This window comes from Chlorocebus sabaeus, chromosome 1 (assembly GCF_047675955.1).
Source record: "Chlorocebus sabaeus isolate Y175 chromosome 1, mChlSab1.0.hap1, whole genome shotgun sequence".
Classification (NCBI taxonomy): Eukaryota; Metazoa; Chordata; class Mammalia; order Primates; family Cercopithecidae; genus Chlorocebus; species Chlorocebus sabaeus.
Window position 1 is genome coordinate 10,702,633 of NC_132904.1, and position 12,335 is coordinate 10,714,967.

General features: G+C 42.4%; 1 pseudogene; it reads right to left on the reverse strand.

Moving 5' to 3' along the window:
- Nucleotides 1–6,365: 6,365 nt before the first annotated feature.
- Nucleotides 6,366–7,737, reverse strand: LOC119624248 (HIG1 domain family member 1A, mitochondrial pseudogene; annotated as a pseudogene).
- Between the last annotated feature and the right edge of the window lie 4,598 nt (nt 7,738–12,335).

The following is a 12,335-nucleotide window of genomic DNA, read 5'->3' on the forward strand; positions in this document are numbered from 1 at the left end:
TATCAGAAGAAACTATACATGCCTGCTTCTGTTACTCGAAAAAAACTGGGGATCATTCATCTGGTAACAAACAACTTTTCATGAGAACACAGGTGTTGATCAATAGGAGTTTTATTACTTGGCACAAGTAAGGAGGACACTGGGAGGATTCTCCAAAGTAGTCTTCCCTAGGAAAAGTGACAGGAGGTGTCGCAGGACGAGTCACAGACAAAACTCCTCAGACACTGAAATAAAGAAGGAAGGGGTTTATTCGGCCGGGGGCATCGGCAAGACTTCTGTCTCAATAGCCGAGCTCCCCGAGTGAGCAATTCCTGTCCCTTTTAAGGGCTCACAACTCTAAGGGGGTGCATGTGAGAGGGTTGTGATTGATTGAGCGAGAAGGGGGTATGTGACTGGGGGCTGCAAGCACCGATAATTAGACCGGAACAAAACAAGATAGGGATTTTCACAGTGCATTTCTATACAATGTCTGTAATCTATAGATAACATAACCGATTAGGTCAGCGGTCGATCTTTAACCACCAGGCCCAGGGTGCGGTGCCAGGCTGTCTGCCTGTGGATTTCATTTCTGCCTTTTAGTTTTTATTTCTTCTTTCTTTGGAGGCAGACATTGGGCATAAGACAATATGAGGGGTGGTCTCCTCCCTTAGAGGGTTTTATGGGTGATGGAGAGGGGAGAGGGTTCATTGGCACATACAGAGGAGGGGGTCGCAGTTGCATAGATGCAGTGAGTCATCATGCCAACACATGGGTTGCTTGTTATGGTAATGAAGCTGTAGCTCCTCGGGGTGGAGACTTTAGCATGGTAATGAGGAAAGTTCACTCAGGTTCATCTGTAAGTTGCTGGGATCTGTTAGGAGCTGGTTTTAACTAACCACATGACTGCATTCCATGCAAGGTTTAGGAAGAAACAGGCTGCAGGACGGTAGGCTGTAAAAGGCTGATTGCTCTGTTGATTAAATTCCTATAATCCCTGGAAACCCTTCCTGTCTGCTTACACTTCCAGTTCATCACAGCTTGTGCTGAGGTTGAAACAGCTTGTGGTAGATAGTGTCAGGTTTTAGCTTAGAGTCAGTTCCAGGCAGTTGGGGTCTGTGAATTCAGGATTCCAAAACAGCCAGTGGCCTTTCTTCAGCAGCACCAAAGCTTAGATGCGGCAGGAGTGACGGCCGTATTCCGAGTGACAAGCAAGGCTTTCTGAAGCCTGTTCTGCTGTGTCAGACTTGGAGTCCAAACTGACCCACATCAGGTTGGATGATCTGCTCCTAAGGATCAGACATGTAATCCCACCAGAGCTCATTAGCCACCTAAAACCTTCTTTGAACAATTCTGGAAGCATATCTCTATCTGGAGACTGCCTCTCTTTCTCAACTGCCTCTTTTTTCCCTAGAGGCTCCAATGGGTAACAATAATAGCAGAAATAATCAGTTATGAAGACTGATTTGTTTTTAATACTCAAAGAATTTAAATTCCAACCAGCCCACTGACAGCAAAAATCTAGGAAGTTGTGCCTCACCACCAACACTGTCTTCTTGTAGCTTTCCCCGATTGGGATGATCCCTCTAGCATTTATGATATTACAAGAATATGGTATTTTACATTAATTTATATTGTATATCTAGATGCAATAGCTGCTGTAACCAAGAAAATATTTGAAACAGCGCTCAATAAAAAATTTAGAGATTTATTTAGCTAAGGTTAAGGACACATCCAGGAAAAAAGGAACAGAAAACCATAGGAAACATCTGTGGTTCGTGCTTTTTCCAAAGTGCATCTGGGGACATCATTATTTAAAGGGAAAAGTGTGAGCATTAGGGGAAAGAGAAAAGGGAGAAAAAAGGAGGGTAGATAAAAGAGGCAAGTGGTTGCATTCCTTTGAGTCTTTGATCAGCATTCACTGAATCTGCATTTTACATGTGAAAGGAGGGGGTAGAGGAATATTTAATTTTGCATTCATTTCGTGCTTAGTGAATCTGCATTTTTATATAAGCAGTCAAATATGCCTTTGTCTCAGGTGAACAGAGGGATGACTTATAGTTCTGTCCTTTGTCCCATACCTGTGATGACAAGCTGTCAATTTACATCATCGGAGTGTCATTCAGCAGAACCGTTTTAGGGTAAAGATCTTGGGACTCACAAAGAATTCTCTTGTGAGCAAATTGTGAGGGAGTGATATAGCTTTTAATTTTTGTAGCTATCTATTTAGGAACAAAATGGGAGGCAGGTTTGGGTGACCCAGTTCCTAGCTTGAATTTTCCCTTTGGCTTAGTGAGTTTGCGTTCCGAGATTTTGTTTTCCTTCCCTGCAGCAAAATACAAAGCCATTTAGAAATATATTTTTTTGGCCAGACGCGGTGGCTCACGCCTGTAATCCCAGCACTTTGGGAGGCCGAGGCGAGCGGATCACAAGGTCAGGAGATGGAGACCATCCTGGCTAACACGGTGAAACCCCGTCTCTACTAAAAATACAAAAAATTAGCCGGGCACGGTGGCGGGCGCCTGTAGTCCAGCTACTCAGGAGGCTGAGGCAGGAGAATGGCGTGAACCTGGGAGGCGGAGCTTGCAGTGAGCCGAAATTGCGCCGCTGCACTCCAACTTGGGGCACAGAGCGAGACTCCGTCTCAAAAAAAAAAAAAAAAAGAAAGAAAGAAATATATTTTTTCCATTGCAAATTTATTTGAAGCCATGGCAGCATTCAGTATTTAGATGTTGGGAAAGACTCTGGCTGGAATTTGAGACAGGAAAACGTTCCTCCTCCACTAACTTACTATAGTAGTGAGGTAGGAGGCTGGCAAGGCTTGCTTTCTGTTTGCAGCCCTGTTGATCCTGTTGATAGGAGCGGGATGTGGTCAGAACAGTATGCAGTGAAGAAGCCAGCCAAAACTAGCATATGGTGATAGAAGTGACCTCTATTTGCCCTCACTGCTCATTAGCATAAGACACTCCCACCAGTGCCATGACAGTTTACAAATGCCATTGCAACAAGCCATGGTAATGGCCTGAAAGTTACCTTAGATGGTTCTGGAAACTCTCCACCCTTTTCCACAAAGTTCTGAATAACCTGTCTCTTAATTAGCATGTAATTAAAAGTGGGTATAAATACAGCTGCCAACAGCCCATATGCTGCCAACTCAGCCCACTGCCTATAGGTAAGTCCTGCTCTGCAAGGAGCAGTACTGGTTCAAAAAAGTTGCCTTCTCTCACCACATGCTCACCCTTGAATTCTTTTGTGGGCTAAGCCCCAATTTGGGACCCAAACATGGGACACAGATTTGGCGTGGGACACGGATCCAAATCAGTCCAAATTGGGCCCACTGCCTGTCTTACAAGACCCATTAATACAGCTATTCTCATTTATTTTTGTATTGTCTGTGGCTGCTTTTGTGCCACAGTGGCAGATTGTGTGGTGTCCTGGCAGGTGAGGCCTAACAGATTTATTACTTGGGTCTCTGCTGACCCCCTGGGCTACAGGTTTATCAATTTTATTGATCTTCTCAAAGAACCAGCCTTAGATTGATTGATTTTTTTCTTTTTCTACTTTATTTATTAGTTCTTTTATCTTTATTACATTTTCTTTCTTTGCTTGTTTTGGTTTCCATATGCTTTTTCCCCCTTCTGAGTTTCTTGACCATGATTAGGGACCATGATTAGGGAACAAATAGTGTATTTCATTTGAAAAATAGAAACCAAAAAAGAGAAGCAAGTGGAAAATTTAAAACTTAAAAATATAAATCTTAAATGAAAAGTTTACTGGATAATATTAAAAGTAGATTAAACACTCCAGAGGAAAAGTTAAGTGATCTTAAAGAGAAGACAATACAAATCTAAAAACTGAAGCATAGACAGATTAAATGAAGAAAAAGGAGAGCACAGTCTCAGTGATTTGTGAGACAATGTCAAGTGGTCCAATGTATGTGTGACTGGATCTCCAGAAGGAGAGGAGAAAGAAACTGGTACAGAAAAAGCATAAAAAAGTAGTAAGGCTGGCATGGTGCTTACACCTGTAATCCCAGTATTTTCTGGAAGTTGTTATTAGATTTTTTTTTTTTTTTTTTTTTTTTTTTTGACATGGTGTCTTGCTCTGTCGCCAGGCTGGAGTACAGTAGTGTGATCTCGGCTCGCTGCAGTCTCTGCCTCCTGGGTTCAAGCTATTCTCCTGCCTCAGCCTCACAAGTAGCTGGGACTACAGGCGTGCGCCACCATGCTCAGCTAATTTTTGTATGTTTAGTAGAGATGGGGTTTCACCACGTTGGCCAGGATGGTCTTGATCTCTTGACCTCGTGATCTGCCCACCTTGGCCTCCCAAAGTGTTGGGATTACTGGAGTGAGCCACCGAGCCTGGCCCAGATAATATAGGGCTGTATTGAAGGTTGACACCTCCCTGCCTCTAATGCTTCCTCTTCTTGGGACAGAAAGAGTTGCCCAGGATTCTCACTGGGAGAGACCTTGCCTTTTCAAGCAGGGACAGAAATTCAGGGCTGCCTTCCTACCCTGGGTGTTTCCAAAGTGGCTTTCTGCGCTAATGATTCCAGCTATTGAGGAGAGTAATTATTATTCTGTCCTTTTATAGGAAATCATTACACTTTCTGCTTAGAGAAATGTTTCCTTTTTTGAACAGTGGTCATTCTGAGCAGTGTCAGCATTTCCTTCTGTTTTTGAAAGTAAAATTATCCACGTCTGTGGGAAAGCTGATCCACAAGCAGCAGACCACCAGGCTCCGCCTTGGCTTCCAGATGGCTTCAGTAAATCCCCCGGAACTTTGCATTACTGACTCTACAGCAGGCGGGTAGCTCCCTCTGTAATGGCTTCAGCCTGGATTCCTGGCTTTGGGCGCACAGCTGCAGAGCTTGTCTTTAGAAATGTTAACCCAAAATACCTGAGATAGGTCTCAGTCAATTTAGAAAGTTTATTTTGCCAAGGTTAAGGATGCACCGGTGACACAGCCTCAGGAGGTCCTGACAACACGTGCCCACAGCTGGCTCTTATACATTTTAGGGAGACGTGAGACATCAATCAGTATATGTAAGATTGTTCCCAAACAGAACGAGGTCTGGCTGTTTGTTCTCGTGGTCCAGTAATGAGATGCAGACAGGCTGGGAAAGAAGGGAATTTATCTCTGCAACCAGTTACAGGGAGAAGGTCAGAGTAACCCACCAGACCAACTCCAAGTTACAAGTTTTTTCCAAGTGCTTATATACATTCAGTGTACCTATGAGCCAAAAGCCAGTGTTTCACTCTATCTCATCTTTAACTACAATCCGGGGTCTAGACAGTTACTTTAGAGTCTTGGAAAAATTACTTAATCTAAAATGGGTCCTAGTACAAGGTATGCAAGAACGTCTCCATTTTTTTTTTTTTTACTTTTTTTTTTGACATGGGTCACTTACTTTAATAACAATATATATATACCATAGTATCACCATGGGATGTAAGTTCAGATTAGACAAGAGAATTTCACAAGTGTAACAGCATTCAGTAGTATATAAAAGTTTGGGTATACTGTGTGGCCAAACCAGCTTGCTCATAAGTTATTAATTGATTCCATTATAGGTAATTTGTTTAGTTTAGTGTTTACAATTCTTATGGAAAAAATAAGCAATGCACACAATTACAAAGTGTTCATTGGCCAGGCACGGTGGCTCACGCCTGTAATCCCAGAACTTTGGGAGGCTGAAGTGGGCAGATCACGAGGTCAGAAGATTGAGACCATCCTGGTTAACATGGTAATACCCCATCTCTACTGAAAATGCAAAAAAAAAAAAAAAAAAAAAAAAGAATTAGCCAGGTGTAGTGGCACGCATCTGTAGTCCCAGCTACTTGGGAGGCGGAGGCAGAGGCAGGGGAATCGCTTGAACCCAGGAGGCGGAGGTTGCAGTGAGCTGAGATTGCGCCACTGCACTCCAGCCTGGTGACAGAGCGAAACTCTGTCTAAAAAAAAAAAAAAAAGTGTTCATTTACCTTTGCATGAGTGCTTAAAATACATATTTCTATTTCAAGATGACATTTAAAATTTATTCTAACAGCAGCAAAAATATAATTCACAATTACAAAAGAATTAGAATCCACAAGTTATTCTCATGTTTACAATTGTGATTCTTTAATAAATACCACTACTATGCAGCTCTATTGTAAGCTTTCTAGATTTGGTTTAAACACACACATAGATACATCAGTTGTGGGAAGCTTTAGAATTTATATGTCATGCACTTTTTGGACAGAGTTCTAAAAGAGCCAGCCAGTCCACAAGACAGGCAGAAAAAAAGTTAAATTAACTGGGGCAAATAGAACTGCTATATAACATCCAAAACATGTGAGATCTTGCAGCAAACTGGGAGTACTTCAGGGTTGGCCCGTTATCTTCTTTAGAACTAAGTTCATCTTCACAGTTTAAGAAGGTGGACATTTCAACACCATCTAGTGCATTTAGGTGACATGTTTCTTTTATGCTAACTTGATTTCCTTGAATGACCTAGTTAGTAAACTAGTCACTAGTAATTTGGTCACCAGGCAAATCAAGCCTGCAAGAAAGGAAGCCAATATTCAAAATGCTGTGTTACCATCTAAACCCACTCAAATAGTTTATTTTCCAGAATAACATATAACTTCAATAATGAGACGTCTAACTAAAGCAAGCTCGTCCAACAAGACCAAGACAGCATCTCTTCTTCTAAGGCTTAGGTTTTGCCCAGAATTCCCAATACACGGAACAGCCCTTACCAACAGTCGTTGCTCCTACAACAAAGCCTTGGGCAACCACACACATGTGGATCAGATGAAGGGACATTTGAGTATTTCCCCTGCTCTTCAATGTGTGTATAATCCATATGTAACAAGTGCTGCAGAACCTGCTATTCCAACGGGTACGAATAGTGCCTCTTTAGCTTTTCGAATAAGTTTGGATCCCTGATCTTCATCATATGAAGAAAGAGAAACATCTGTGTATGTTGACATAACGACCGCTTGAACAATCTCCCTAGAGCGAGAAAACCTCTCACGTGTCAACCAGCTTCTGATCCCTGCCTGAGGACTTTCATTATTTTAAGTAAACTCTAAGATCTGAGAAAGCCCAGGTGGGATCTTGATAAACTTGTTTTGCTTTCTAGCTTTTGTATTAAGGCACTAGCTTCTCTGGTTCCTTAATATTTAACTTATACACTCATCAGAGTTATAGCAAGGTGTTGGTGAAGGCTGAGTGTGCTGGTTACTAATGGAGACCCGGCCTGCCACAGTCCCCACTGTCAATTTGTACATGATTTCTATCATGTTAGTTACTTTTCCAAGCACTGATTTGTTAAGAGATTAGTACAAGAGTACAAACTATGACATGGTGACCTAAGACAAAGTGGACGATGTATTCTTTCTGGTTACTTCCTGCTGGAGAGGGTCTTCGTCGGGCACACTGGAGTGTAAGATATCTATTTGGCGTTGGTAAAGTACCCGACTTAGGGGACTCAAAGGCAGTGCCTGTTGCAACATAATCTTATGAGATTGAGGAATGTTTTGGAACAACATATGACAACAACATAGGCCATAACATAGTGTTATGCCTATGCCCAGGAGGGTGGTTAGGACAACAAGAATTTCTGCCATCAGGAAGGTCCTCCACCAAACCAAGAGGCTATCACTTCGTTGGAGGGACAGTGCAGGGTTAGATATGGCCTCAGTCTGTCGGTGCATATCCTTCAAAGCTAAAGAAATGTTTCCCGAGTTATTGGGAATATACATACAATATTCAGTTTTAACTGCAGCTCAAGGAGGAACCTGACATTGCATCATATAAAGTTTTTTTAATAGGCCATACTGAATTTTTTTTTTTTTTAGTTATTCTGATCATTGGCAATCCTGTCCATTGTTTAAGATCTTCTATAAAGAAACCCACATTTTCCTTGTTTAGGGGAGGCTCACCAAAGCAGTCACATAGGGCTAGAGAGGAGTCATAGACCACAGATCCAGCAAGAGTCTTGCTGTAAGATATCTGCATAATCTTGTGTCCATGAAAGAAAAAGTTTAGAAACGTATTATAAAAGAATAGCTTGTCATCTTTTGAGTGGAAATCAGGCCTTCTAGGGGTTCTGTCTCCCATCTCGTGGCCTTGGTGGCCTTTGTCATGGATGTTTCATCTGGTAGGGACGCCTTCACCTGTGTGTGGTGGCTCCATGGTGTGATACCCACCAGTTTCAGTGCCGAATTGGTGATCAGGAGCACACCTTAGGCCCTTTTCCATTTCTCCTGTGGTTGCTGAGTTGAGCCTGTTTCCCTCCATTCTTTACCAACATATGATCACTGGGCTGGAAGGAGTGGCATGGTTCTGCCAAGTTCACAATGCTCCTGTCGGAAGCAAGATTATGCAAACGTTAAGAATTTGTCCTGGTTGGGCGCAGTGGCTCACACCTGCAATGCCAGCACTTTGAGAGGCCGACGGAGGCGGATCATCTGAGGTCGGGAGTCCGAGACCAGCCTGACTAACATGGAGAAACCCTGTCTCTACTAAAAATACAAAATTATCTGGGTGTGGTGGTGCACGCCTGTAATCCCAGCTACTCAGGAAGGCTGAGGCAGGAGAATCGCTTGAACCCAGGAGGTGGAGATTATGGTGAGCCAAGATCATGCCCCTGCTCTCTAGCCTGGGCAACAAGAGCGAAACTCTGTCTCAAAAAAAAAAAAAAAAAAAAAAATTTGTTCCAAGTATTTACCATAGTGTTTAATAGTTGACTTTCTATTAAGGGGTGCCCTAGTAATCTGAGGTGAATTAGCAGCAAAGGGTCTCTGTATTAGTTAGGGTTCTCCAGAGGGACAGAAATAATAGGATATATGTGTACAGGAAAGGGAGTGTATTAAGGAGAATTGACCACACAGTCACAAGGTGGAGCCCACGATAGTCCATCTGCAAACCAAGGAGCAAGGAAGGCGGTAGTGCCTCAGTCCAAGTCCCAAAGTCTCAAAAGTAGGGAAGCCGACAGTGTAGCCTTCAGTTTGTGGCTGAAGGCCTGAGAGTCCCTAGCAAACCACTTTGGTATAATTTCATACCACCGTATTTTTTTCTCTCTTTTTTTTTTTTATATACCACTGTATTTTTACATAAACACTAGGGCAGAGGAAGAAATCAACTATGCATTTGTCTCATGTGAGCCTCAGAGGGATGACTGAGTTCTGTCTGTCCTTCGTCCACAAGGAATTTCCTTGGTGGATAGCTCTTCTGTGCATCTGTGTATGTGCCTAGAACCTTGCCAGGTCATAGGACAGAAGACACTTAACGAAGGGTTCCCTCTGGGTCAGCTCAGTGCAGTGGAAGGAGCCTGCCCTTCGAGGCTTGAGAGAAGCAGTTTCACATCTTGGTTCTAGGACTTTTCACAGCATAGGAACGTCAGATATTGTCCCTCTGGGCCCAATATTGGTTCTTGAAAATGAAGATGAGGCTGGGCGCGGTGGCTCAAGCCTGTAATCCCAGCACTTTGGGAGGCCGAGACGGGCGGATCACGAGGTCAGGAGATCGAGACCATCCTGGCTAACACGGTGAAACCCCGTTTCTATTAAAAAATACAAAAAAAAACTAGCCGGGCGAGGTGGCGGGCGCCTGTACTCCCAGCTATTTGGGAGGCCGAGGCAGGAGAAGGGCGTGAACCCGGGAGGCGGAGCTTGCAGTGAGCTGAGATCCGGCCACTGCACTCCAGCCTGGGCGACAGAGGGAGACTCTGTCTCAAAAAAAAAAAAAGAAAGAAAATGAAGATGATAATATTTTCCTTGAAGGGTAGGATAAAAAACAGCCTTGTAGTGCATCCAAGCACCATAGATAGTAATAAAAATTGATTCCCTTCTGAATTTCACAAGTATATTAAAATCAACAAGTATATTCAGGTGTATTTCTAACATCATTGTGTATAATGGCTAAATATTTTGAACAACCTAAATGCCTAATAGTAGTGGATTGGTTAGATAAATTATGTACACACTTATAATGCAACATGATGACATTGTCATATGGTATAGCCATTGACAATCACATTTATGACATGTAAAATATTCATGACACACCTTGGTAAACACAAAAAGCAAAGTCTATGATTCTGCCAAATTTCTTGGTGAAAGGGTAACACCAAAAGCTCAGTAATTGGTACTTTTCAACCTTCTGTTTTCTTCTCCTGCCTCTGTGTCCTTACCTTACCTGCCTTTTGTCCACTGTGATTCCCAGGTAAGTATTTCAAGATTGGTTCCTCCAATACCTTCATGTTTCTGACTGGCAAGGCCGTGGTGACAAAGGAGCCCCTGGAGCGTGCGGCATAGGGCTGCCTCTGTCGGGTCCACAACCGTTTGGACCCCAAGTACAGACCTCAGCCTGTGGGTGAGATCATCAGTTCTGCAGAGGAGATGGTTGGTGACCAGAAGATGCATAAAGTTATTTTTAATAACAGTGAATGCTTTGTCACTGATCTGAAATATGACCAACCCCTTTGCAAGTTGGTAAGGCCCCCTTTGGGGTGAACTCTTCCTTCTGGAGTTCTTGGGGTGAGATTTTGTGAGGAGTTTTTGAAAGATGACCAGTGGAGATTGCACTGTATTTCTCACATTTATATTATAGTATCCATACCATAACATTAATAGCGTTCTTTAAAAAAGATTTTTTTTGGGGGAGGCCAAGGAGGGTGGATCACCTGAGGTCAGGAGTTCAAGACCAGCCTGGCCAACATGGTGAAACCCTGTCTCTACTAAAAATACAAAAATTAGCCAGGCGTGGTGGCGTGTGCTTGTAATCTCACCTACTCAGGAGGCTGAGGCAGGAGAATAGCTGGAACCCGGGAGGCAGAGGCTGCAGTGAGCCAAGATTGTGCCACTGTAGTCCAGTTTGGGTGACAGAGTGAGACTATTTCTCAAAAAAAATAAAAAAATAAAAAAGTAATTTTTTTTTTAAATACAAAAATTAGCCAGGTGTGGTGGTGGCCACCTGTAATCTCACCTACTTGGGAGGCTGAGGCATGACAATTGCTTGAACCTGGGAGGCGGAGGTTGCAGTGGGCCGAGAGCACGCCACTGCATTCCAGCCTGGGTGACACAGTGAGACTTTGTCTCAAAAAGAAAAAATTTTTTAAAAAAATTTCCATACGTTATAGGGGAACAGGTGGTGTTTGGTTATAAGAGTAAGTTCTTTACTGTCGATTTGTGAGATTTTGGTGCACCCATCACTTGAGCAGTCTACACTGCACCCTATTTGCAGTCTTTTATCCCTCACCCACTTCCCACCATTTCCCCCTGAGTCCCCAAAGCCCATTGTTTCATTCTTATGATTTTGCATCCTCATAGCTTAGTTCCCACTTATGAGTAAGAACACATGATGATTGGTTTTCCATTCCTGTGTTACTTCACTTAGAATAATAGTCTCCAATCTCATCTGCATTGCTGTGAATGCAATTAATTCATTCCTTTCTATGGCTGAGTAGTATTCCATCATATGTATATGCCAGTTTCTTTATCTATTTGTTGATTGATGGGCATTTGGGTGGTTCCACGTTTTTGCAGTTGCGAATTGTGATGCTATAAACATGCGAGTGCAAGTATCTTTTTCATAAAATGATGTTTTTTCCTCTGAGTAGATACCCAGTAGTGGGATTGTTGGATCAAATGTTAGTTCTACTTTTAGTTCTTTAAGCAATCTTCACTCTGTTTTCCATAGTGGTTGCACTAGTTTACATTCCTACCAACAGGGTACAAGTGTTCCCTGTTCACTGCATCCATGCCAACACCTACTGTTTTTTTTTTATTATGGCCATTCTTGCAGGAGTAAGGTGGTATTACTTTGTGGTTTTGATTTGCAGTTCCCTGATCATTAGTGATATTGAGCATTTCTTTTCATAGGTTTATTGGCTGTTTATATATCTTCTTTTGGGAATTGTCTACTCATATCCTTAGCCCACTTTTTGATGGGATTGATTGTTTTTTCCTTGCTGATTTGAGTTTGTTATAGATTCTGGATATTAATGTTTTGTCAGATATATACATTGTGAAGATTTTCTCCACTCTTTGTGTTGTCTGTTTGCTTTTCTGACTGTTCCTTTTGTCGTGCAAAAGCTCTTGAGTTTAATTAAGTGTCAGCAATATATCTTTGTTTTTATTGCATTTGCTTTTGGGTTCTTGGTCATGAAATCCTTGCTTAAGCCAATGTCCAGAAGGGCTTTTCAAATGTTATCTTCTAGAATTTTTATAGTTTCAGGTCTTAGCTTTAAGTCCTTAATCCATGTTGAGTTGATTTTTGTATAAGGTGAGAGATGAGGATCCAGTTTCATTCTCCTACATGTGGCTAGCCAAGTATCCTAGCACCATTTGTTGAAAAGAGTGTCCTTTCCC